Source organism: Ochotona curzoniae, unplaced genomic scaffold (assembly GCF_017591425.1).
Source record: "Ochotona curzoniae isolate NIBS_2020 unplaced genomic scaffold, NIBS_Ocur_1.0 patch137, whole genome shotgun sequence".
Classification (NCBI taxonomy): Eukaryota; Metazoa; Chordata; class Mammalia; order Lagomorpha; family Ochotonidae; genus Ochotona; species Ochotona curzoniae.
Genome location: NW_024466681.1, coordinates 86,572 through 110,209, shown reverse-complemented (window position 1 = coordinate 110,209; position 23,638 = coordinate 86,572). Strand labels below are relative to the sequence as shown.

The 23,638-nt window shown below is 52.4% G+C and overlaps 6 pseudogenes; all 6 read right to left on the bottom strand.

The window, feature by feature from the left end:
• Nucleotides 1–194: 194 nt before the first annotated feature.
• Nucleotides 195–303, bottom strand: LOC121166403 (annotated as a pseudogene).
• Nucleotides 304–2,018: 1,715 nt separating this feature from the next.
• On the bottom strand, nucleotides 2,019–2,127 carry LOC121166384 (annotated as a pseudogene).
• Nucleotides 2,128–3,833: 1,706 nt separating this feature from the next.
• On the bottom strand, nucleotides 3,834–3,942 carry LOC121166416 (annotated as a pseudogene).
• A 1,734-nt stretch (nucleotides 3,943–5,676) lies between these two features.
• Nucleotides 5,677–5,785, bottom strand: LOC121166383 (annotated as a pseudogene).
• A 1,656-nt stretch (nucleotides 5,786–7,441) lies between these two features.
• Nucleotides 7,442–7,556, bottom strand: LOC121166412 (annotated as a pseudogene).
• A 1,560-nt stretch (nucleotides 7,557–9,116) lies between these two features.
• On the bottom strand, nucleotides 9,117–9,225 carry LOC121166418 (annotated as a pseudogene).
• Nucleotides 9,226–23,638: the final 14,413 nt, after the last annotated feature.

Genomic DNA, 23,638 nt, shown 5'->3' with positions numbered 1-23,638 from the left:
TGCATGGGGCGTGGGAGGCGTGTGGGAAGGGAAGCTGGGCAGACCAGAGCAGGTAGGCAGGGCAGCAGGTGGCAGGGGCGCTGGTGGTGTGCCGGGGTTCCGAGCTGGTCGGGGGTGTGGGCTGGGGCTGGGTGGGCGAGCGGGGCGGGCAGGCAGGCAGGAAAAGGAGGGAGCGGGCACGGGCTGGGGGCAAAAGCCTACAGCACCCGGTATTCCCAGGCGGTCTCCCATCCAAGTACTAACCAGGCCCGACCCTGCTTAGCTTCCCAGATCGGGCGCGTTCAGGGTGGTATGGCCGTAGACGACACACGCCGCCTCACAGCCGCTCTTCAGCCTGCTGCCGCCCCTGCCCGCCCTCCGCGCTGCCCTGCCCTGCCCTGCTTTGCTTGACCACCCTGCACTGCCTTATTGCCCGCCCGGGCCCCCCCGAGTCCGCCCCCCTGCTGCACCGCCCCGCCATTCCCACCCTCCGCCCCTCTTGCGCCCGCTGCCGCCCCTGCCCGCACCGCCAGGCCAACACCGGCCTACCTCCTGCTTCAGCGAACCCCAGGACACTCCAGCTCTCTTCCCAGGCCGCCTCCCCCTGCCCGCAGCCAGGGCGCCTCCCCACGCCCGCACCCCCGCATTCTCCTGGTCCTAGGCCTCCCGCAGCTGGGGAGGTGCTGCTGCCTCCTCCGCCGCCAGAGGGCTGGAGGGGTGGCCTTCGCGGCAGGGCTTCCAGGGGGCGCCTCACACTGCTGCGCCCTGCCCTCCTACGGCTGGGCACGACGCTGGGAGCCCCGGCAGCTGGCACACGCACGCACGCACGCACGCACCCACGGGGTCCCAGACACCCAGCCCGGCGGGCGGGTGGGCAGCGGGCGGGCCCCTTGGAGACCTGGGGCCCCGGGGACGCTCCCCGCTCCCCATCCCACCCCCTCTCCCACCCCCACCCCTTCCCCCACAGCCACCCTCACTCCCGCCGAGCAAGCAAGCCAGGCAGCAAGCAATCAGCCACGCTGGGCACCACCACGGGTCGGGACCTGGGACCGGGCACCGGGAGCCGAGGGTCGCGAGGGAGCCGGGGTGGCCGGGCCGCGCCGCACGGCACACTCCAGCGCACGGGGTCACCCTCACCCACCGACTGATGCACACACGCACGCACAGGCCAGCACGCAGGCAGCAGGCACGCACTCAGTCCTACACCACCCACAGGCTTCGAGGCACAAGAGGGATTTCGGTCCACAGGGCAGGTTTGCCCAGGCCACAGTGCGGCGCCTGGGCATCCCCTACACCCACGGGCGGGACTGCGGGGTGTCTGAGGTGGGGGTGTGTCTGCGGGGCCCGGGGGAGGGTGCCCACCGGAGGGTTGCCTGCCGGCCGGGGGGGGGGTGGGTGGGTGAGGGGGTCCCTCGGGTGGGCTCTGGCAGGTGGCGTGCAGGCAAGTTTCTCCCCAGGCCTGGCACAGGAACACTGAGTGTGCGTGCAGCCGGGCCCTGCGCAGTGGCGAGCCTGGGCTGGCGAGGTGGTGCTGCTGTTGGTGCTGTTGGGGGCTGGCTGCGGGCGCTGTGTGCCCTGGAGGGGCCCGATTCCGGGTGTGGGTGTGGGTGTGGGCAGGTGGCCAGGGAGGCTGCGGGCCGAGGGCAGATGGTGGCGTGGCGTGCGTGAGTGTGTGCGTGCTTGGCAGAAGAGGTTGGCTGTGTGTGTGTGTGTGTGTGTGTGTGTGTGTGTGTGTGTGTTTGTGGCATTTGGCTGTGCAGGGTAGGGCGGGCTGGGGCGCTGGCTAGTGTGTGTGAGGCCTGGGGTGGGCACCGTTGCACGCGGCGGTGGTGGGGGGGCCCTGGGTTGCATGGGGCGTGGGAGGCGTGTGGGAAGGGAAGCTGGGCAGGCCAGAGCAGGTAGGCAGGGGAGCAGGTGGCAGGGTGCTGGTGGTGTGCCGGGGTTCTGAGCTGGTCGGGGGTGTGGGCTGGGGCTGGGTGGGCGAGCGGGGCGGGCAGGCAGGCAGGAAAAGGAGGGAGCGGGCACGGGCTGGGGGCAAAAGCCTACAGCACCCGGTATTCCCAGGCGGTCTCCCATCCAAGTACTAACCAGGCCCGACCCTGCTTAGCTTCCCAGATCGGGCACGTTCAGGGTGGTATGGCCGTAGACGACACACACCACCTCAGCCGCTCTTCAGCCTGCTGCCGCCCCTGCCCGCCCCTGCCCAGCCCTGCCTGCTTTGCTCGACCACCCTCCCTGCCTGACCGCCCGCCCAAGCCCACCCAGTCCGCACACCAGCTGCACCGCCCGCCAAGCCCACCCTCCAGCCCTGCTGCACCTGCTGCCGCCCCTGCCCGCAGCGCCAGGCCAACACCGGCCCACCTCCTGCTTCAGCGGCCCCCAGGACACTCCAGCTCTCTTCCCAGGCCGCCTCCCCCTGCCCGCAGCCAGGGCGCCTCACCGCGCACCCCCGCATTCTCCTGGTCCCTCGGCCTCCTGCAGCTCGGGAGGTGCTGCTGCCTCCTCTGCCACCGCCAGAGGGTTGGAGGGGTGGCCTTCGCCGCCAGGCTTCCAGGGGGCGCCTCACACTGCTGCGCCCTGCCCTCCTACGGCTGGGCACGACGCTGGGAGCCCCGGCAGCTGGCACACGCCCGCATGCCCGCCCGCCCGCCCGCCCGCACCCACGGGGTCCCAGACACCCAGCCCCGGCGGGCGAGCAGGCAGGCAGGCCCAATGGAGACCTGGGGCCCTGGGAACGCTCCCTGCTCCCCATCCCACCCCCTCTCCCACCCCCACCCCTTCCCCCACAGCCACCCTCACTCCCGCCGAGCAAGCAAGCCAGGCAGCAAGCAATCAGCCACGCTGGGCACCACCACGGGTCGGGACCTGGGACCGGGCACCGGGAGCCGAGGGTCGCGAGGGAGCCGGGGTGGCCGGGCCGCGCCGCACGGCACACTCCAGCGCACGGGGTCACCCTCACCCACCGACTGATGCACACACGCACGCACAGGCCAGCACGCAGGCAGCAGGCACGCACTCAGTCCTACACCACCCACAGGCTTCGAGGCACAAGAGGGATTTCGGTCCACAGGGCAGGTTTGCCCAGGCCACAGTGCGGCGCCTGGGAATCCCCTACACCCACGGGCGGGACTGCTGCTGGTGTCTGAGGTGGGGGTGTGTCTGCGGGGGCCAGGGGAGGGTGCCCACCGGAGGGTTGGCCGGGTGGGTGGGTGGGGGTGGGTGGTGAGGGTGTCCCTCGGGTGGGCTCTGGCAGGTGGCGTGCAGGCAAGTTTCTCCCCAGGCCTGGCACAGGAACACTGAGTGTGCGTGCAGGCGGGCCCTGCGCAGTGGCGAGCCTGGGCTGGCGAGGTGGTGCTGCTGTTGGTGCTGTTGGGGGCTGGCTGCGGGCGCTGTGTGCACTGGAGGGGCCCGATTCCGGGTGTGGGTGTGGGTGTGGGCAGGTGGCCAGGGAGCTGCGGGCCGAGGGCAGATGGTGGCGTGGCGTGCGTGAGTGTGTGCGTGCTTGGCAGAAGAGGTTGGCTGTGTCTGTGTGTGTGTGTGTGTGTGTGTGTGTGTGTGTGTGTTTGTGGCATTTGGCTGTGCAGGGTAGGGCGGGCTGGGGCGCTGGCTAGTGTGTGGGGGGCCTCGGGGTGGGCAGCACTGCACGCGGCGGTGGGGGGGCCCTGGGTTGCATGGGGCGTGGGAGGCGTGTGGGAAGGGAAGCTGGGCAGTCCAGAGCAGGTAGGCAGGGGAGCAGGTGGCAGGGTGCTGGTTGTGTGCCGGGGTTCTGAGCTGGTCGGGGGTGTGGGCTGGGGCTTGGTGGGCGAGCGGGGCGGGCAGGCAGGCAGGAAAAGGAGGGAGCGGGCACGGGCAAAAGCGTACAGCACCCGGTATTCCCAGGCGCTCTCCCACCCAAGTACTAACCAGGCCCGACCCTGCTTAGCTTGCGAGATCGGGCACGTTCAGAGTGGTATGGCCGTAGACGACACACACCACATCACAGCCGCTCTTCAGCCTGCTACCGCCCCTGCCCGCCCCTGCCCAGCCCTGCCCTGCTTTGCTCGACCACCCTGCCCTGCCCGACCGCCCGCCCAAGCCCACCCAAGCCCGCACACTGCTGCACCCGCCCGCCCAAGCCCACCCTCCAGCCCTGCTGCACCTGCTGCCGCCCCTGCCCGCAGCGCCAGGCCAACACCGGCCCACCTCCTGCTTCAGCGGCCCCCAGGACACTCCAGCTCTCTTCCCAGGCCGCCTCCCCCTGCCCGCAGCCAGGGCGCCTCACCGCGCACCCCCGCATTCTCCTAGTCCTTCCCCCCTCCCGCAGCTGGGGAGGCGCTGCTGCCTCCTCTCCGCCGGAGAGGCTGGAGGGGTGGCCTTCGCGCCAGGCTTCCAGGGGGCGCCTCACACTGCTGCGCCCTGCCCTCCTACGGCTGGGCACGACGCTGGGAGCCCCGGCCGCTGGCACACGCACGCACGCACACACGCACCCACGGGGTCCCACACACCCAGCCCCGGCGGGCGGGCAGGCAGGCGGGCGGCCCCTTGGAGACCTGGGCCCCGGGGACGCTCCCGCTCCCCATCCCACCCCCTCTCCCACCCCACCCCTTCCCCCACAGCCACCCTCACTCCCGCCGAGCAAGCAAGCCAGGCAGCAAGCAATCAGCCACGCTGGGCACCACCACGGGTCGGGACCTGGGACCGGGCACCGGGAGCCGAGGGTCGCGAGGGAGCCGGGGTGGCCGGGCCGCGCCGCACGGCACACTCCAGCGCACGGGGTCACCCTCACCCACCGACTGATGCACACACGCACGCACAGGCCAGCACGCAGGCAGCAGGCACGCACTCAGTCCTACACCACCCACAGGCTTCGGTCCACAGGGCAGGTTTGCCCAGGCCACAGTGCGGCGCCTGGGCATCCCCTACACCCACGGGCGGGACTGCTGCTGGTGTCTGAGGTGGGGGTGTGTCTGCGGGGGCCGGGGGAGGGTGCCCAGCGGAGGGTTGCCGGCCGGGTGGGTGGGTGGGTGGGTGGGGGAGGGGGTCCCTCGGGTGGGCTCTGGCAGGTGGCGTGCAGGCAAGGTTCTCCCCAGGCCTGGCACAGGACCACTGAGTGTGCGTGCAGGCGGGCCCTGCGCAGTGGCGAGCCTGGGCTGGCGAGGTGGTGCTGCTGTTGGTGCTGTTGGGGGCTGGCTGCGGGCGCTGTGTGCCCTGGAGGGGCCCGATTCCGGGTGTGGGTGTGGGTGTGGGCAGGTGGCCAGGGAGGCTGCGGGCCGAGGGCAGATGGTGGCGTGGCGTGCGTGAGTGTGTGCAGGTGGCCAGGGAGGCTGCGGGCCGAGGGCAGATGGTGGCGTGGCGTGCGTGAGTGTGTGCGTGCTTGGCAGAAGAGGTTGGCTGTGTGTGTGTGTGTGTGTGTGTGTGTGTGTGTGTGTGGCTGTGCAGGGTAGGGCGGGCTGGGGCGCTGGCTAGTGTGTGTGGGGCCTCGGGGTGGGCAGCACTGCACCGGCGGTGGCGGGGGGGCCCTGGGTTGCATGGGGCGTGGGAGGCGTGTGGGAAGGGAAGCTGGGCAGACCAGAGCAGGTAGGCAGGGGAGCAGGTGGCCGGGCGCTGGTGGTGTGCCGGGGTTCCGAGCTGGTCGGGGGTGTGGGCTGGGGCTGGGTGGGCGAGCGGGGCGGGCAGGCAGGCAGGAAAAGGAGGGAGCGGGCATGGGCTGGGGGCAAAAGCCTACAGCACCCGGTATTCCCAGGCGGTCTCCCATCCAAGTACTAACCAGGCCCGACCCTGCTTAGCTTCCCAGATCGGGCACGTTCAGGGTGGTATGGCCGTAGACGACACACACCACCTCACAGCCGCTCTTCAGCCTGCTGCCGCCCCTGCCCGCCCCTGCCCAGCCCGCCCTGCTGCTCGACCACCTGCCCGACCGCCCGCCTCCAAGCCCACCCAGCCGCACACCAGCTGCACCGCCCGCCCAGCACCCTCCAGCCCTGCTGCCGCTGCCGCCCTGCCCGCCGCCAGGCCAACACCGGCCCACCTCCTGCTTCAGCGACCCCCAGGACACTCCAGCTCTCTTCCCAGGCCGCCTCCCCTGCCCCAGCCAGGGCGCCTCACCCCGCACCCACGCATTCTCCTGGTCCTTCCAGCCCTCCGCAGCTGGGGAGGTGCTGCTGCCTCCTCCTCCACTGGAGAGCGCTGGAGGGGTGGCCTTCGCCGCCAGGCTTCGAGGGGGCGCCTCACACTGCTGCGCCCTGCCCTCCTACGGCTGGGCACGACGCTGGGAGCCCCGGCAGCTGGCACACGCACGCACGCACGCACCCACGGGGTCCCAGACACCCAGCCCTGGCCGGAGGGCGGGTGGGCGAGCCCCTTGGAGACCTGGGGCCCCGGGGACGCTCCCCATCCCACCCCCTCTCCCACCCCCACCCCTTCCCCCACAGCCACCCTCACTCCCGCCGAGCAAGCAAGCCAGGCAGCAAGCAATCAGCCACGCTGGGCACCACCACGGGTCGGGACCTGGGACCGGGCACCGGGAGCCGAGGGTCGCGAGGGAGCCGGGGTGGCCGGGCCGCGCCGCACGGCACACTCCAGCGCACGGGGTCACCCTCACCCACCGACTGATGCACACACGCACGCACAGGCCAGCACGCAGGCAGCAGGCACGCACTCAGTCCTACACCACCCACAGGCTTCGAGGCACAAGAGGGATTTCGGTCCACAGGGCAGGTTTGCCCAGGCCACAGTGCGGCGCCTGGGCATCCCCTACACCCACGGGCGGGACTGCTGCGGGTGTCTGAGGTGGGGGTGTGTCTGCGGGGGCCAGGGGAGGGTGCCCACCGGAGGGTTGCCTGCGGGGGGGGGGGGGGGGGTGAGGGGGTCCCTCGGGTGGGCTCTGGCAGGTGGCGTGCAGGCAAGTTTCTCCCCAGGCCTGGCACAGGAACACTGAGTGTGCGTGCAGCCGGGCCCTGCGCAGTGGCGAGCCTGGGCTGGCGAGGTGGTGCTGCTGTTGGTGCTGTTGGGGGCTGGCTGCGGGCGCTGTGTGCCCTGGAGGGGCCCGATTCCGGGTGTGGGTGTGGGTGTGGGTGGGGGCAGGTGCCCAGGGAGCTGCGGGCCGAGGGCAGATGGTGGCGTGGCGTGCGTGAGTGTGTGCGTGCTTGGCAGAAGAGGTTGGCTGGGCGGCTGTGTGTGTGTGTGTGGCAGGTGGCTGTGCAGGGTAGGGCGGGCTGGGGCGCTGGCTAGTGTGTGGGGGGCCTCGGGGTGGGCAGCACTGCACGCGGCGGTGGCGGCGGGCCCCTGGGTTGCATGGGGCGTGGGAGGCGTGTGGGAAGGGAAGCTGGGCAGGCCAAAGCAGGTAGGCAGGGGAGCAGGTGGCCGGGCGCTGGTTGTGTGCCGGGGTTCCGAGGTGGTCGGGTGTGTGGGCTGGGGCTGGGTGGGCGAGCGGGGCGGGCAGGCAGGCAGGAAAAGGAGGGAGCGGGCACGGGCTGGGGGCAAAAGCCTACAGCACCCAGTATTCCCAGGCGGTCTCCCATCCAAGTACTAACCAGGCCCGACCCTGCTTAGCTTCCCAGATCAGACGAGATCGGGCGCGTTCAGGGTGGTACACCGCCTCACAGCCGCTCTTCAGCCTGCTGCCGCCCCTGCCCGCACCGCACCGCCAGGCCAACACCGGCCCACCTCCTGCTTCAGCGACCCCCAGGACACTCCAGCTCTCTTCCCAGGCCGCCTCCCCCTGCCCGCAGCCAGGGCGCCTCACCCTGCACCCCCGCATTCTCCTCCTCCTGCCCGCCTCCCGCAGCTGGGGAGGTGCTGCTGCCTCCTCCTCCACTGGAGAGCGCTGGAGGGGTGGACTTCGCCGCCAGGCTTCGAGGGGCCGCCTCACACTGCTGCGCCCTGCCCTCCTACGGCTGGGCACGACGCTGGGAGCCCCGGCAGCTGGCACACGCACGCACGCACGCACGCACCCACGGGGTCCCACACACCCAGCCCTGGCCGGAGGGCGGGTGGGCGAGCGGGCGGGCCCCTTGGAGACCTGGGGCCCCGGGGACGCTCCCGATCCCTCCCCCTCTCCCATCCCCACCCCTTCCCCCACAGCCACCCTCGCTCCCGCCGAGCAAGCAAGCCAGGCAGCAAGCAATCAGCCACGCTGGGCACCACCACGGGTCGGGACCTGGGACCGGGCACCGGGAGCCGAGGGTCGCGAGGGAGCCGGGGTGGCCGGGCCGCGCCGCACGGCACACTCCAGCGCACGGGGTCACCCTCACCCACCGACTGATGCACACACGCACGCACAGGCCAGCACGCAGGCAGCAGGCACGCACTCAGTCCTACACCACCCACAGGCTTCGAGGCACAAGAGGGATTTCGGTCCACAGGGCAGGTTTGCCCAGGCCACAGTGCGGCGCCTGGGCATCCCCTACACCCACGGGCGGGACTGCTGCGGGTGTCTGAGGTGGGGGTGTGTCTGCGGGGGCCAGGGGAGGGTGCCCACCGGAGGGTTGCCTGCCGGCCGGGTGGGTGGGTGAGGGGGTCCCTCGGGTGGGCTCTGGCAGGTGGCGTGCAGGCAAGTTTCTCCCCAGGCCTGGCACAGGAACACTGAGTGTGCGTGCAGCCGGGCCCTGCGCAGTGGCGAGCCTGGGCTGGCGAGGTGGTGCTGCTGTTGGTGCTGTTGGGGGCTGGCTGCGGGCGCTGTGTGCCCTGGAGGGGCCCGATTCCGGGTGTGGGTGTGGGTGTGGGTGTGGGTGGGGGCAGGTGCCCAGGGAGCTGCGGGCCGAGGGCAGATGGTGGCGTGGCGTGCGTGAGTGTGTGCGTGCTTGGCAGAAGAGGTTGGCTGGGCGGCTGTGTGTGTGTGTGTGTGTGTGGCAGGTTGCTGTGCAGGCTAGGGCGGGCTGGGGCGCTGGCTAGTGTGTGGGGGGCCTCGGGGTGGGCAGCACTGCACGCGGCGGTGGCGGCGGGCCCCTGGGTTGCATGGGGCGTGGGAGGCGTGTGGGAAGGGAAGCTGGGCAGACCAGAGCAGGTAGGCAGGGCAGCAGGTGGCAGGGCAAGCAGGCCGGGCGCTGGTTGTGTGCCGGGGTTCCGAGGTGGTCGGGTGTGTGGGCTGGGGCTGGGTGGGCGAGCGGGGCGGGCAGGCAGGCAGGAAAAGGAGGGAGCGGGCACGGGCTGGGGGCAAAAGCCTACAGCACCCGGTATTCCCAGGCGGTCTCCCATCCAAGTACTAACCAGGTCCCACCCTGCTTAGCTTCCGATATCAGGCGTGTTCATGGTGATATGGGTGTATACGACATACATTGCCTCACAGCCGCTCTTCAGCCTGCTGCCGCCCCTGCCCTCCTGTCACACCACCTCCGGTAGAACCCGGCTTGTGAAATCGCCGGGCCAAAGCCTATGCTTCAAGGAAGGATGCCTCCCGGAATCGGCTGCATCTCTAGTGGTCTTGGCGGTCCTAGCTGTACTCTCTTTGCTCTTATCTTTATGACTGGAATAATACTATTTATGTGCGACAAAGGCTCCATGTTCCTTTCTAAATCTATGAAGGCTTCTGACAGGAGATTGGATAAGAATAGCAAGCATCTGAGATAAGAACTATTAAGTTGTTAGTTTTAGTGAATCTATTTAGGGTTATTTTTGAGAATTTCTAGAAAGAAGATTATAGTAGAAATCTATAGCTTAAGAAGCCATATACGAAGAAAAACAAGAGATATAAGCAAGTTAATATTAAAACCAGTATAAGGCACAAAACACAATGAGAGCTAACTACTTAATGATTAAAACTGCAACTGGTGCCCAACTGCGTCCACAAGAAATAGCAACTACAGGCTGTCACCAGGCTATTAGAGAACAATCTTTACTCACCACACCTGCTTACCTCCCTGGAAATGTAACCACATGTGTAAACAAAGAAAATGTCCCTTTGCAATAATCTATTGTGTATAAGCTGATGCCTTGCTTTTGCAAAATGCACTCAGATACAACTTCCTTGAGTTGTCGTGTCTGTTTGTCACTCACCAAATCCTTGCCCACTGTTCCTGGGGTCCTGTTCCCGTTGGACTGATTGCTCCCGGCCGAGCCGCTCCGTCGCATGTGGCGCCCGAACAGGGACTTGAAAATTCCTCAAGAAGGTAAGCTTTCTTCTTTTCTTTTTCTTCTTATTATTTTCAGGCAAGGATAGGACCTCGTCAGAGCGCTGCAGGCTCCCTGATAAAAGATCATCAGGTTTAGAGGACGGGAAGGTAAAGCATCATGAGGCATTCACAATCCAGGAGCAAAGAATTATTCCTGTCATTTTTGGAACACATGCTCAAAAATAGAAGAAGTAAGGTGTCCAAGAAAGTGTGTATAATTGCCTCACCAGCAGTCATTCAAGGAATGGCATATGCTACAGCTGTGGAGAGACAGCGTTTAGGCGCATATATTCAGAATTTGAAGAAAGAAAAAGGCTCCCAAAAAAGGGCGGTCACCTGTTTTGCATATGGACAAACAGGTCATATAAGTAAACATTGCCCCCATATAGAGATAAAAAAAGGGTCAAACCCAATGGGGGGCAATGACATCCCAAAAGGATTATGCCCTAGGTGTAAGAAAGGCCAGCCTTGGAAAAATAAATACAGGTTCAAGTTCCATAAGGATGGAACTCCTCTAACTGAGAAGGAAAAGCCAAAAAATGAGGAGGGGGACATCCCCTCAGCCCCGTAAAAAAAAAAAAAAAAAGGCCTTTAAAACTATAAAAACAGAAAAAAAATCTATAACATGGTTATTAGACACTAGAACACATAGATCATGTATATCAGAAAAAGATTGGCCCAATACTTGGCAATTATTAATACATCTTCAACTTTAGTAGGATTAGAATTAGCAACTAATGTGGCACAAAGCTCTAAAATATTGAAGTGGGAATGTGAAGGTAAATCAGGAAAATTTCAACCTTATATTATTATGTCTTTACCTTTTTCCTTATGGGGAAGAGATATCATGCATGACATGGAAATAAAACTAACCACAGAAAATTTGGATGATGGACAAAATTTTTTCTAGGGGTCACTGATGAGTTATATGCAGATAAAATAATATGGAAAGATGACCAGCCAGTGTGGGTTGATCAGTGGCCCCTAACAGAAGAAAAATACAAGCTGTAGAGCAATTTGTGGCTGAACAAGTAAAATTAGGGCACTTAGAATCTAATAGCCCATGGAATACACATATTTTTACTATTAAGAAAAAATCAGGAAAATGGCGATTGTTACAAGACTTAAGAGCAATTAATAGTACCATGTATGATATGGGAGCATTACAGCCTGGCCTCCCTTCTCCATTAACAGTTCCTGAGAATTACTTTATCATTATTATAGATCTACAGGACTGCTTCTTCACCATTAAATTAAATCCTCAAGATTGTCAAAGGTTTGATTTTAGCATTCCCTCTAGTAACTTTAAAAGACCATTTTGACGGTATCAATGGAAAGTTTTACCCCAGGGGATGAAGAATAGTCCTACTCTGTGTCCAAAATTTGTAGATAAAGCACTGACTAATGTTAGAATTGAGAATCCAGATACTTATATAATACATTATATGGATGATATATTGATAACAAATGAGAAAAGAGAAATAGCTGAAAAGATTTTACAAAAAATGATGAAAAATGTAAGTGATTATGGATTAGTTGTTGCTCCAGCCAAAATTCAATATAATAGGCCATTGAATTATTTAGGTAAAAATATTAATAATGATAACATTACTTCACAGAAAATGCATATTCGATTGGATAAATTAAAGACATTGAATGATTTCCAAAAGTTATTAGGAAATATAAATTGGGTGAGGCCTTATTTAAAAATAACCACAGGAGAGTTACATCCACTATTTGATATTCTAAAAGGGGAAGCTAACCCTAAATCTCCTAGAAAATTAACCACTGAGGCATTACAAAAGATTAGTAGAGGACAAATTACAAGAAACAAAAGTTAAACAATTAAATTATGATAAAGAATGGGACTTAATTATTATTAAAACAAAATATACCCCAACTAGGTGTTTATGGCAAAATGGAGTATTGGAATGGTTATATTAACCTCACACACAAATCAAAATGGTCTCATCCTATATATATTTATGTAGTCAATTAATTATTAAAGGGAGAATAAGATCACGAGAATTATTTGGCAGAGAAATGCATAATATAATTGTCCCATATAAGCGACAAGAAATAGATTATTTATTACAGACTGATGATGATTGGGGATTAGCATTACAAAATTATTCAGGACAAATAAAATATCATTTACCTCAAAATCCATTGTTAAAGTTTGTAGAAGAAACTGAGATAATCTTTCCTTTAAAAATAAGTCAAGAACCTCTAGATAAAGCCATACTAGTTTTTACTGATGGGTCTGCTAATGGAATATCCGCTGTCCATTTACCTGGGCAGCCCCCAATTATAAAAAGAACTCAAAATATTTCTGCTCAACAGGCAGAAACTATAGCAGTTATTTTGGCTTTTGAGTACGTGCCACAATCCATGAACCTTTACACTGATTCCAAGTATATAGTTAATTTGTTTCCTGCCATAGAAGCTGCATTACTTTCGGGTTCCTCACGTATCCTGCCCTTATTATAGCAATTACAAAAGGTCATTCAGAATAGGCGAGAAAATGTATTTGTAGGTCATATTAGAGGACACTCTAATTTGCCAGGCCCTCTTTCTTTCGGTAATACTGTTGCAGACATGCTTACAAAAGAAATGATAGGTACTGCACTTGAGCAAGCACAGGAAAGTCATCAACTTCATCATCAAAATGCTTGGCATTAAAAAGAATGTTCCAAATAACTAGAGAACAAGCAAGACAAATAATAAAAAACTACAATAGGTGTCCAGAAGCCTATGATTCTCTAAAAATGGGTGTTAACCCCAGAGGCCTGAGGACACAAATATTGTGGCAAATTGATGTAACTCATATATCAGAATTTGGTAAATTAGAATATGTACATGTAACCATAAATACATATTCCCAAGCAGTAATGGCTACAACAAGAACAGGAGAAGCAGTGAAAGATGTTATTCAGCATTTAATAGCTTGTTCTCTAGTCTTAGGTTTGCCTCAAAAAATAAAAACTGATAATACTCCTGCTTATACCTCTCAAGCTTTTAATAAATTTTGTCAAGCCTGGGGAATTGTCCATAGTACAAGAATTCCCTATAATCCTCAGGGACAAACAATTATTGAAAGAGCTCATCAAAATATAAAATTACAATTGCAAAGATTAAAAGCCAGTAATCAATATTATTCTCCTCATCAATTATTGAACCATGCTTTATTTACTATAAACCATTTGAATACTAATGAAGAAGGATTGATCCCAATGCAGAGGCACTGGGGACCACGATTACTAAAAATTCAACCAAAAGTATATTGGAAGGACTTGTTAACAGACACCTGGAAAGGGCCTGATGTACTAATAACCTCGGGGAGAGGATATGCATGTGTGTTTCCACAGGATGCTGAAGCACCCATTTGGATCCCAGACACGCTCATCCGACCCGGCAATGAAGACCCGGACAGATCGAAAAAGAAAGCGCAGAGCACCAATCAGAAAAATGACACGGAAACTGAAGAGGCTCCACCTCTCTGCCCCACAAACGAAGACAACGAAAGAAGTGAAACCTCCCACCTGGGACCAGATAAAAAGACTGACTCGTGAAGCAAAAAACACCATGGCTTCTGCAGGAAAGCCTCTTACTTTTGAAAATATGTTCCTTGCTATGCTTGCAATTTTGACTGCACAGGTAGTAACTGTCTCTGGTGACGTCTATTGGGCTTATGTTCCACATCCACCCTTTCTTCATCCTGTAGGATGGGGCGAAGAAACGCAAATCAAAATAATGACTAATAATACCCAACTCTTAGGCGGATATGAAGATTTTATTTCCTCTCATCAGATGTCACAGGTCATTGATTATGAAGGAATGTCTGACACTACCCCAATTTGTGTAACAATAAGGGGCAGAGTGCCTCCAGGTTGCCTACCGATCAATTATAGAACTTTACTTACTGATGCACCTGATAGAAACTCTAATGACCAGAATAACAAAAGGTTAATGTGGGAAATTGGAATTATGACATTAGGTTATTATAATTATAATGAATCTTATATTTTACCTTCAGAAAATATGCCATTACCAAATTGTTTTCAAATTTATCATGATAAAGATCAATTTTGGGATTCTTTTGTAAAATCACCAAAATGGTTAGAATGTGGATTTCAAAAGGCTTCAGTACATCAGCCTTATGGGTCAAATGATTACATCTATGAGTATTCAGTAGAAAGTCCTGATTATGATTATACTGATTATTTAAAATATAGTTCTGAAAAATTTGGGGGATACGCCCCTAATACACTTGGTGAGCCAATTAGACGATGGTTCACGCCTGGATGGGTGGCACCAATCTTTGTGAGCCATTCAACTACCCACAATATAACTGGTGTGCACTCCGGACTGTTTCGACTTTTTGCCGCAGCCAATATGTTACTTCTAAAGAAACCAAAAGAAAAAGTTTCTACATCGATTGGGATAAGAGCATGTGTTGGGTATCCATTTGGTATCCTAGCAGGAAAGTCAGAAAATGTAACTATAATTAATCAAGGAAAATCATATTATATAAAATGTCAATCTTGTATTTTGACAAACTGTCTAACTTCAAACTTGAATAAGCAATATTCTGTTATAATCTTGCTACAGCGACCGGAATATGTTATGTTACCTGTTGATTTAAAAGAAGATCCGTGGTTTGATAATGCTGCCTTACAAACTTTAAAAAATCTTGATCTTTTGTTAAGACCCAAGCGTTTTGTGGTTAGCCTTGTATTAGGGATAAGTGCCTTAATAGCAATTTTAACCTCTCTAGCCGTTTCTACTGCTGCTTTAGTAGAAGAAGTCAAAACAGCTAACTTTGTAAATGATTTAAGCAAAAAAAGTTTCAATAGCCCTGGCTGAACAGCAAACAATAGATCGTAAGTTAGAAATGAAAGTAAATGCCTTAGAAGAAGCCGTCTTAGCGATTGGACAAGAAGTACAAAATTTAAAGGTACAGTTCTCCACTAGGTGCCATGCTAGCTATAAATATATATGTGTAACACCATTAAAATACAACACATCTTTTAATTGGAACGCAACCAAAAATCATTTATTAGGAGTTTGGAAGGATAATGATATTTCTCATGATATAAAGCAATTACAAGAAGAAATCTCCACAATTAGTAAAGCTCATTTAGATGTAGAAGATTTAGGCAATCTGGCAGAATCATTGAAAAGAGGATTACAATCACTTAATCCTTTCAGTTGGCTCCATACTATAATTACCATCGCCATTTTTGCCGGAATAATTTTATTTATTATTCTTATTTTTCCAGTCTTTCTCAAAATAATCTACTCTTCTGTCTCCTCTCTTCGCCGAGACATCCATGAACTTCATTTAAAAAATAAAAAGGGAAGAGATGTCACGCCACCTCCGGTAGAAGCCAGCTTGAGAAATCGCCGGACCGAGGCGTAAGCTTCAAGGAAGGATGCCTCCCGGAATCGGCTGCATCTCTAGTGGTCTTGGCGTTTCTAACTGTACTCTCTTTGCTCTTATCTCTATGACTGGAATAATACTATTTATGTGCGGCAAAGGCTCGATATTTTTTTTTATAAATCTATGAAGCCTTCTGACAGGAGATTGGATAAGAATAGCAAACAGTCTGAGATAAAAACTATTAAGTTGTTAGTTTTAGTGAATCTATTTAGGATTAATTTTGAGAATTTCTAGAAAAGAGATTATAGTAGAAAACTATAGCTTAAGAAGCCATACAAGAAGAAAAACAAGAAATATAGGCAAGTTAATATTAAAACCAGTGTAAGGCACAAAACACAATGAGGGCTAACTACTTAATGATTAAAACTGCAACTGGTGCCAAACTGCGTCCACAAGAAATAGCAAATGCAGTCTGTCACCGGGCTGTTAGAGAACAATCTTTGCTCAACACACCTGTTTACCTCCCTGGAATAATTGCTTGTAGAAATGTAACCACACGCATAAACAAAGAAAAATGTTCTTTTGCAATAATCTATTGTATATAAGCTGATGCCTTGCTTTTGCAAAATGCACTCAGATACAACTTCCTTGAGTTGTCGTGTCTGTTTGTCACTCGCCGAATCCTTGCCCACCGTTCCCGGGGTCCTGTTCCCGTCGGACTGATTGCTCCCGGCCGAGCCGCTCCGATGCTGCTCCCTCTCAAGCCAACACTGAGAGCTCACAGTTCAGTCGCAGGTACAGGTGCTCTGCACACAAACCTCCTCCACTTGAGGAATTCAGCTGAGTTTTAAATACGGATTTATAATTCAATGCAAATTATAAGGAATTCCTGGAGATCTTGGTATGTGGAGGTGCACTTCCATGCTACTGTTTATGATAGGTGCCTTCCCAAATGAGAGTTGTTTAAAAATACATAATATACATATTTTAACATATATATACACATATGTATATAATGTTGAGAGAGAAAGAGCTAAGTATTCTCATTTGTTTTGATAAATAATTAATGCCTCTGATACTTGGATCAACATCAGAAAACCATGATTGGAATAAATGTACATTTATAAACCCATAGAGATAGGTTTTAATCCCAATTTCCTAAAACAAAAGGGTCAAATTCTATGCTGTGTGGTTTCTTCTTTTTTCTGTCTTTTTTTTTTATAAAGATTTAAGTCTGATTAAGAATTTTGTATTGTATAGTCCATATGAAATGCACATCGCCTGAGCGAGTTTCAATTGAGGACGATGCCTTTCATACAGTGAAACAACATTTCAATGTCAGAATTATGATTTCAATCTACCACACCAAAGCCATTTCAGCAGGCATTATTACACGGCAGGTCACATCAACAATGTGCTCAATTCAAAGGATGCTAAGATGCCAGGAACACATCCGTCTAACGGACACCAAGTCTCTAGACACAGAAAACATCTGCACTCGGATTCTAATGATTGTATCTTTTATTTGTTGGTCTTGATTGAGATTGATGGGCGAAGAAGTGCCTCGGGATGGTCCCCAAGAAGGAGGAGCTCACTGTAAGAGAAGGAAGCAATGAGAAGAATGTCTGGAAGAGTCTGAGCGGTGTTTATAAGTGAGATGGCTAAGCTCAGTGCTTCAGCGTTGCGGGTAGGCTGTGCTGGGCAGCCACGCCTGTTGCGATGGCTCAGTGCTTCAGTGTTGCGGGCAGGCTGTGCTGGGCAGCCACGCCTGTTGCGATGGCGTAAGTCAGCTGCCCGTGTTCCAGGCCGGGCAAGAGCATCACTTCAGGGGAGTTCTTCCTTCTCTCCTTCCACACGGATTCTGAGAAGGAACTGCCAGAACACTGCAGAGACGAGCTACCAGGGGACAGCAAAAAGCTGCCTGCTTTGGCTTCTTTAGTTGTCTCTCTGTGAGGTCCTTGGCAGCAAAATTGGCAACATTTCCTCACTGCTGTCTACCAGGACACGTTTTATAACAGCTAAAAGAAAGTCAAACCTTACAACATAGATTTTTTATGTGTCATTGATACTTAAAATGGAAACTCTAAGCTCATCAAGGGAACAACTGTCAAAAGCAAAAATTCTTACACATTTATGCAGAAGAGTGACCTGTAGGTGACAGGTGAAGTAGTACTGGAGTTATTATCTATATTTTAAAAATCTCTTACTCAGGAGAGAGATAACTTGCTAAGAAGCAATAAAAATTTGTGTTAACCATATGATTTAGTAAGTTTGCTATTTAAGGTTTAGTTATTTTCATTGGAAAGGCAGATCTATAGAGAGAAGGAGAGACAAAGATCTTCCATCTGCTGGTTAACTCTGCAATGGCCGCAATGGCTATAGCTGAGCCAATCCGAAGCCAGGAGCCAGGAGCCTCCTCTGGGTCTCCCACGTGAGTACAGGGGGTTCCATGACTTTGGGCCGTCCTTTACTGCTTTCCCACCCCCAAAGCAGGGAGCTGGATGGGAAGTGGAGCAGCCGAGACATGAACCAGCGCCCATATGGGATCCTGGAAGATGCAAGGTGAAGATCTAGCCAGTAGGCCATCATGCTGGGCCCTAGCTATTTGTTTAAATCTTTGATTCGGTGTCCATTATTTCTGTACTTACTTTAATTATTGTCAGGTAAAAAGTTAATTCCTAATGATGCAAGGATATGAAAAGAAAAAGGATTTCATTACTTTTTCTACTAAATCATAGTACTCATTTTTTTAAAACAAATGCCAGAATTACATAAAGCCTTTTGTCATCATATTATATTCTCTAGATCACTTCAAAATCCATTACAATTCATGACTTTATCTTTTTCCTCTTATTTGGCTGATGAAGACCTAGCTCTATAGGATTCAAAGAAATGTCAACTGTCTTTTCCATTATTAAACAATGCATGGATTATCTTCTATCTCAGAGTTTGTTGTGGAAATTGCTGCAGGACTACACTCTTGTAATACTATGGGGGAAATAATGGGGGGGATGCCGTAGGGGGGGGAGGAAGGGAACATGGAAGGGGGATCCCTATACTTACAAAGCTTTATAATGGGAAAAAAAAAATTTAAAACTAAATTTAAAAATGTAATCTGCTAAACAGTGAAAAGAACAAATGAAGGACATAGTCTGTTACAGGAAAGACCAAAGGCCTCCTTAAACAATATCTGCTAGCTGCAAAAGAAAAAAATATATATATAACTCCAGCTCTAACAGGCTTGCAGTTCGCTCCTCCCCAGGAAGGGAGTCAACTCCAGCTCTAACAGGCTTGCAGTTCGCTCCTCCCCAGGAAGGGAGTCAACTCCAGCTCTAACTGGCTTGCAGTTCGCTCCTCCAGGCCGTGTGGCTTGCTTCCTGCTTCCGTGCCTGCGTAGTGGTTCTCCACCTTTACTGTCCTAAAGCTTCCCCTTGGAAGTTCATGTTCACGCTGCCTGTCTAAGGGTGCCACCTGGGAATCAGCCCTCAAGCTCCTCTGCTGATTCAGATGGAACTGGAGACAGAGAGCAAATTTTCAGAATTCCAAATTCCCCAGGCCCCTCTAGAAGACTAGCATAAATGTCTCTGAAGTGCAAGTCAGAACCTGCCAGAAGGTACATTTTCAACATGTCTGAACACTTTATAATTATTACTATAGTATACTACCATTTTATACATATCAAGCTATATATTGCCTTTCTGCAAAAATCAGCAACTTTATATAATAATTAGGTAAAACGGGAAGGGAAGAAATTATTAAATCTACAATACCAAAAAATGAAACATTATGAAAGAGTCAGAACTCACAAGCATTAGAAGGAAAACCATAACTGCTGAATCATATGGTAATGATTAACCCAGATGACTAGTCATGCAGAAATGCAAAGAGGCCTTTAACACCATCTGTCCGTAGGTCCCAAAACTGAAGCCAAGATCTGTTCATTATCAGGATCATGTGGGTCTTATCTATAGTTCTCTGATACTCTTTGTCTGAGAAAAATTTAAATTTCAGGCAGTAAAGTAGAGAAGATAGTGGGATTTTGGAAAAAAGGGATATTTTCAAAGTCTAACTAAACTCAGTCATTACATTCTGAAAAGATTGCATTCGATTGCTAGAGGCTGAAGTTTTTGTCACGTGCGGAGCCCTAGCCAAGTAATTCCTGAAAGAGTTGTCAGGGCAGGCTGGTCCCGGTTCTTCCATTTGTTTATTCATTCACTCATTCATTCAACCAGTATTTAATCAGTTCTGACTATAGCCCCGTCACTATTCTAGATACTTGGGATACAACAGTGAACAAAACAGTTAAACCTCTCGCCTTCTTAGAACTTGTAGTCCAGAAAGGAGAGGCGTAAGGGAAACATGAACACAGCAAGCAGATTCTATTCCATGAGAGTACTTTGAAGGCTTGTGGGCAATGGAATTACAAAATGACTTTTTATTTTTGTACAAAAGACTTTTGCGATCCATGCTTTTTTCATAGTACATATTTTCCATGAGCTTTTTGAAGCTCTTGCATATAAATAGGGAAAGTTAATATCTTAGTCCATTTCTGTTGCTACAACAAATACCGGAAATGGAGCAGCTTACAAAATACAGAAGCTTATTGGGCTCACAGCTGTAGAGACCATGCCATCCAGAAGCACGCCAGGCTGGTGGTTCTGTCCTAACATGGTAGGGAATATCACTCAGCAAGAAATAGCAGGTGCACCAGCCAGGTCGCCACAAACACCATCCCAGCACCCCGCTTACTGCCCACAGACTCCATCTCCAAATAGCATGCACATGACCGTGGGGATCAAATGTTTCCACTGCATGAACCTCTGAATGGTGGGCACATTCAAACCCCAGGAGCTGGGAAAAGCAGCGGGCAAGGCTTGAGCGGTGGTCAAGGTAGGCCTTACCGAGAACGAGGCAAGGGAGCCAGGCAAGTAGGTACAGGTGGCAGAAACCTCTAGGCAGAGGAAACAGTAGTGGCATAAGAGAGGACAAGATTTTTATTATTATTTTTTTAAGCAAACCAAAGAAGCAGTGTGGCCAGGGCAGAAGTCACTGAGGGATCAGACCCTGGCCTAGCCAACAGCGGCTCCTGTCTGCAATCCTGTGGCTTTTGTGCTATGTGGCATGCCAAGGCTTTGTGTGGCACTGAGGACAACAGAGGCGTCTCCCCACTGCATGAGCCCGCAAGAGCACCTGCACGGCTCATCGCCTCGCATCGCACCGCTTCACCCTGCAAACCTCACTGCTCCTTACTGCCAGTGCTCGCTCACCGAGCCTTCACTGCGGCTTCTGCTTACGACTTAGCTTTGACCTCTGGCCCCATAAAATCGGATTACGTGGTCCCAGCCATCTTCATCGTGTTCTCAAATTTGCCTTGGCTACCACTAAAAGGTACACAAAGTTCAATCTTTTTTTATCCAACACTACATTTAAAAAAAAAAAAAAAAAGGAAAACAGAAGCACTCTAACTCTTCTCTAAAGCATCAACATGAGGATGATGTTTGTAGTCTCCGGCACATGCCAAGGCCGTGCTCTGTGTGTGTGCTGGCCACTGATCCTCCTACCTGTGGGACTACTGTTATCACTGTGAGTGCACAACGGTAGGAACCACGTCCTGAGGCAGAAAGTGACCTACCGCCACCCCCACACACACAAATCAGCTTGGCAGTAAACGTTTAGACCTAAAATGGATAATTAAAAACAAACAAAAAAACACAGATTTATTCATTTTCATTGGAAAGTCAGATGTACAGAAAGATCTTCTCTCTGCTGATTCATTCCCCAAGTGGCCATAATGACTAGAGCTAAGCTGATCCAAAACCAGGAACCAGGACCTTTTTCCAGGTCTCTCATATGGGTGCAGGGTCCCAAGGCTATAGAGCATCCTCAACTGCTTTCCCAGACCACAAGCAGAGAGCTGGATGGGAAGTGGAGCAGCCGGGACATAAACCCATTCTGATATGGAATTCTGCCAGATGCAGGGTGAGTACTTTAACCACTAGGATACTGTGCCAGGCCCTAAAATGGATAATTTTAAAATATGTCCACCATGATCTTTTTTTTTTCTTTTTTAAGATTTTTTTTTTTTTTTATTATTGGAAAGGTGGATATACAGAGAGGAGAGACAGAGAGGAAGATCTTCCATCCGATGATTCACTCCCCAAGTGAGCGCAACGATCGATGCTATGCCGATCCGAAGCCAGAAGCCTCTTCCGGGTCTCCCACATGGGTGCAGGGTCCCAAAGCTTGGTCTCCCACATGGGTGCAGGGTCCCAAAGCTTTGGGCCGTCCTCGACTGCTTTCCCGGGCCACAGGCAGGGAGCTGGATGGGAAGCGGGGCTGCCGGGATAGAACCGGCGCCCATATGGGATCCCGGGCGTGCAAGGTGAGGACCTTAACCACTTGCGCCACCGTGCCGGGCCCTCCACCATGATCTTATTCACACTGTTTTTTTAGCAAACTTCAAGAAGTTTGATTAACTATGTTAACATCATCTAAAATTAAATTTTAAAACTTTTTTCATGGGGTCTTCCCTCCCTCTGCCCCTCTCCTTCTCTCCCTCTCTCTCTCCCTCTCTCTCTTTTTCCCTCTCATTCTCTCCCTCTGTCTCTCTTTGACTCTCTCTCCCACTCTCTCCATCTCTCTCTCTCCTTCTGTTTCTCCTACTCTGCCTCTTCCTTTCTCTTTGTAACTTTACCTACCAAACGAATAAATAAACCTTTAGAAGTTGATAAATAAATAATTTATTTGACAATAATGTAAAAATTAATTGTTAACAACTTTTGTTAACCCTTTAACAATCACTGCCACTATCACCACCCCTGGTTCTGTCACGTCTTGTATTTCTCCTAGCAAGGCTCTTTGAAGACCTGTGGTTATAAACACGTATTGAAATGCCCAGTTGGTGGCATCTGGTTAATACACCACAATGTAAAGGCAGCCAGCCCAACGTTACGGGGGCTTTAGGAATAGAAAACACAGGTGAGAAACAAACCAAAGTACGGCGGCCGTACGACACAATGCCGCTGCACTTCACATGCTAATTCATATTTTTATTCCTCAGACCTAAGGAAAGAGGAAGGGCTGCAAGAAAGTAGAAACATTTTCCTGAAAGTTTCAAGAATTAACAGGTAAGGGAAAACTTTAACAGGAAAGGAATGAAAAAAAATAATATCTTTCAATTATACTAATTAAATGTAACCTCAGTTGGCAACTCAAAGAGTACACATCACCCCAGGACATCAAACACCCATTGATACAGTTAATTGTTAGCATCTTCATCTAGCTTTAACTTAGAGCCACACTGGGAGAAACAGGCTACAACTGCATGCCTCTCCAGCAACACTTCAAACGGTAAGAAATAATACAGGTTTAATTTTGCTGATTTATAAGCTACAATAAACGTGTTTAGTGCTGTTCCCCAGGGGCTTGCGTAGACGTGAAAACAAAAGGACCAGTCACAGAGATTCTTTTTGTTCTTAACTTAGTTGAGACACAGTACCATTTACGTCATGGCACGGAGTGTCCTTAGGACTCTGAGTGTCCAAGCAGCTTTAAGATGCAGCAAAATGGAGATGTTCTCATCTCTAGTATTTTAATTTTATTAATATTTACTCAGCAGTTTGTATTCAGAAAGCATTATGGTAGATCATGTGAGTAGGTAAAAGTAAAAAAACACGGCTTCCAAGTTCTGAAACATTTATAGACACTTTTTTTTCTTTCTTTCTCTCAAACTCATTAAAACTGTAACCAGGGCATAAAAGCTTTACACTGGATTTGGGAAAAGACAAACACTAGATTGGACACCAGAATCAAATTTTGCTCCTACCAGAAACCCTTATGCATCCACTAGGAAGGTACAATTAGACAGGCAGGCAGAAACATGGACACTTTGAAAGATCTACATCCAACGAGGAAAGGAGATAGCAGGAAGCTGGGAAAGTAGACACACACGCGTGGATCCCGTGGGCCCCGAGAAAAGCTGAAGCCTGGCTTCACTTCACCGCTCTCCCCTGAGCACCTGAGCAGGTGTTAGCTCTGCCGCAGAGGTGGGAGGAGGGACGGAGACCGAGGCAGGAAAGCTCCCCCGGAAGCTTTTAAAAAGCAATGGAGTGCTCACTTGGGCACTGAAGGGGAAACGGCGCAGAGATCAGCTCGTCCCTCCGCGAGGATGGCACGTGAATCCCGAAAA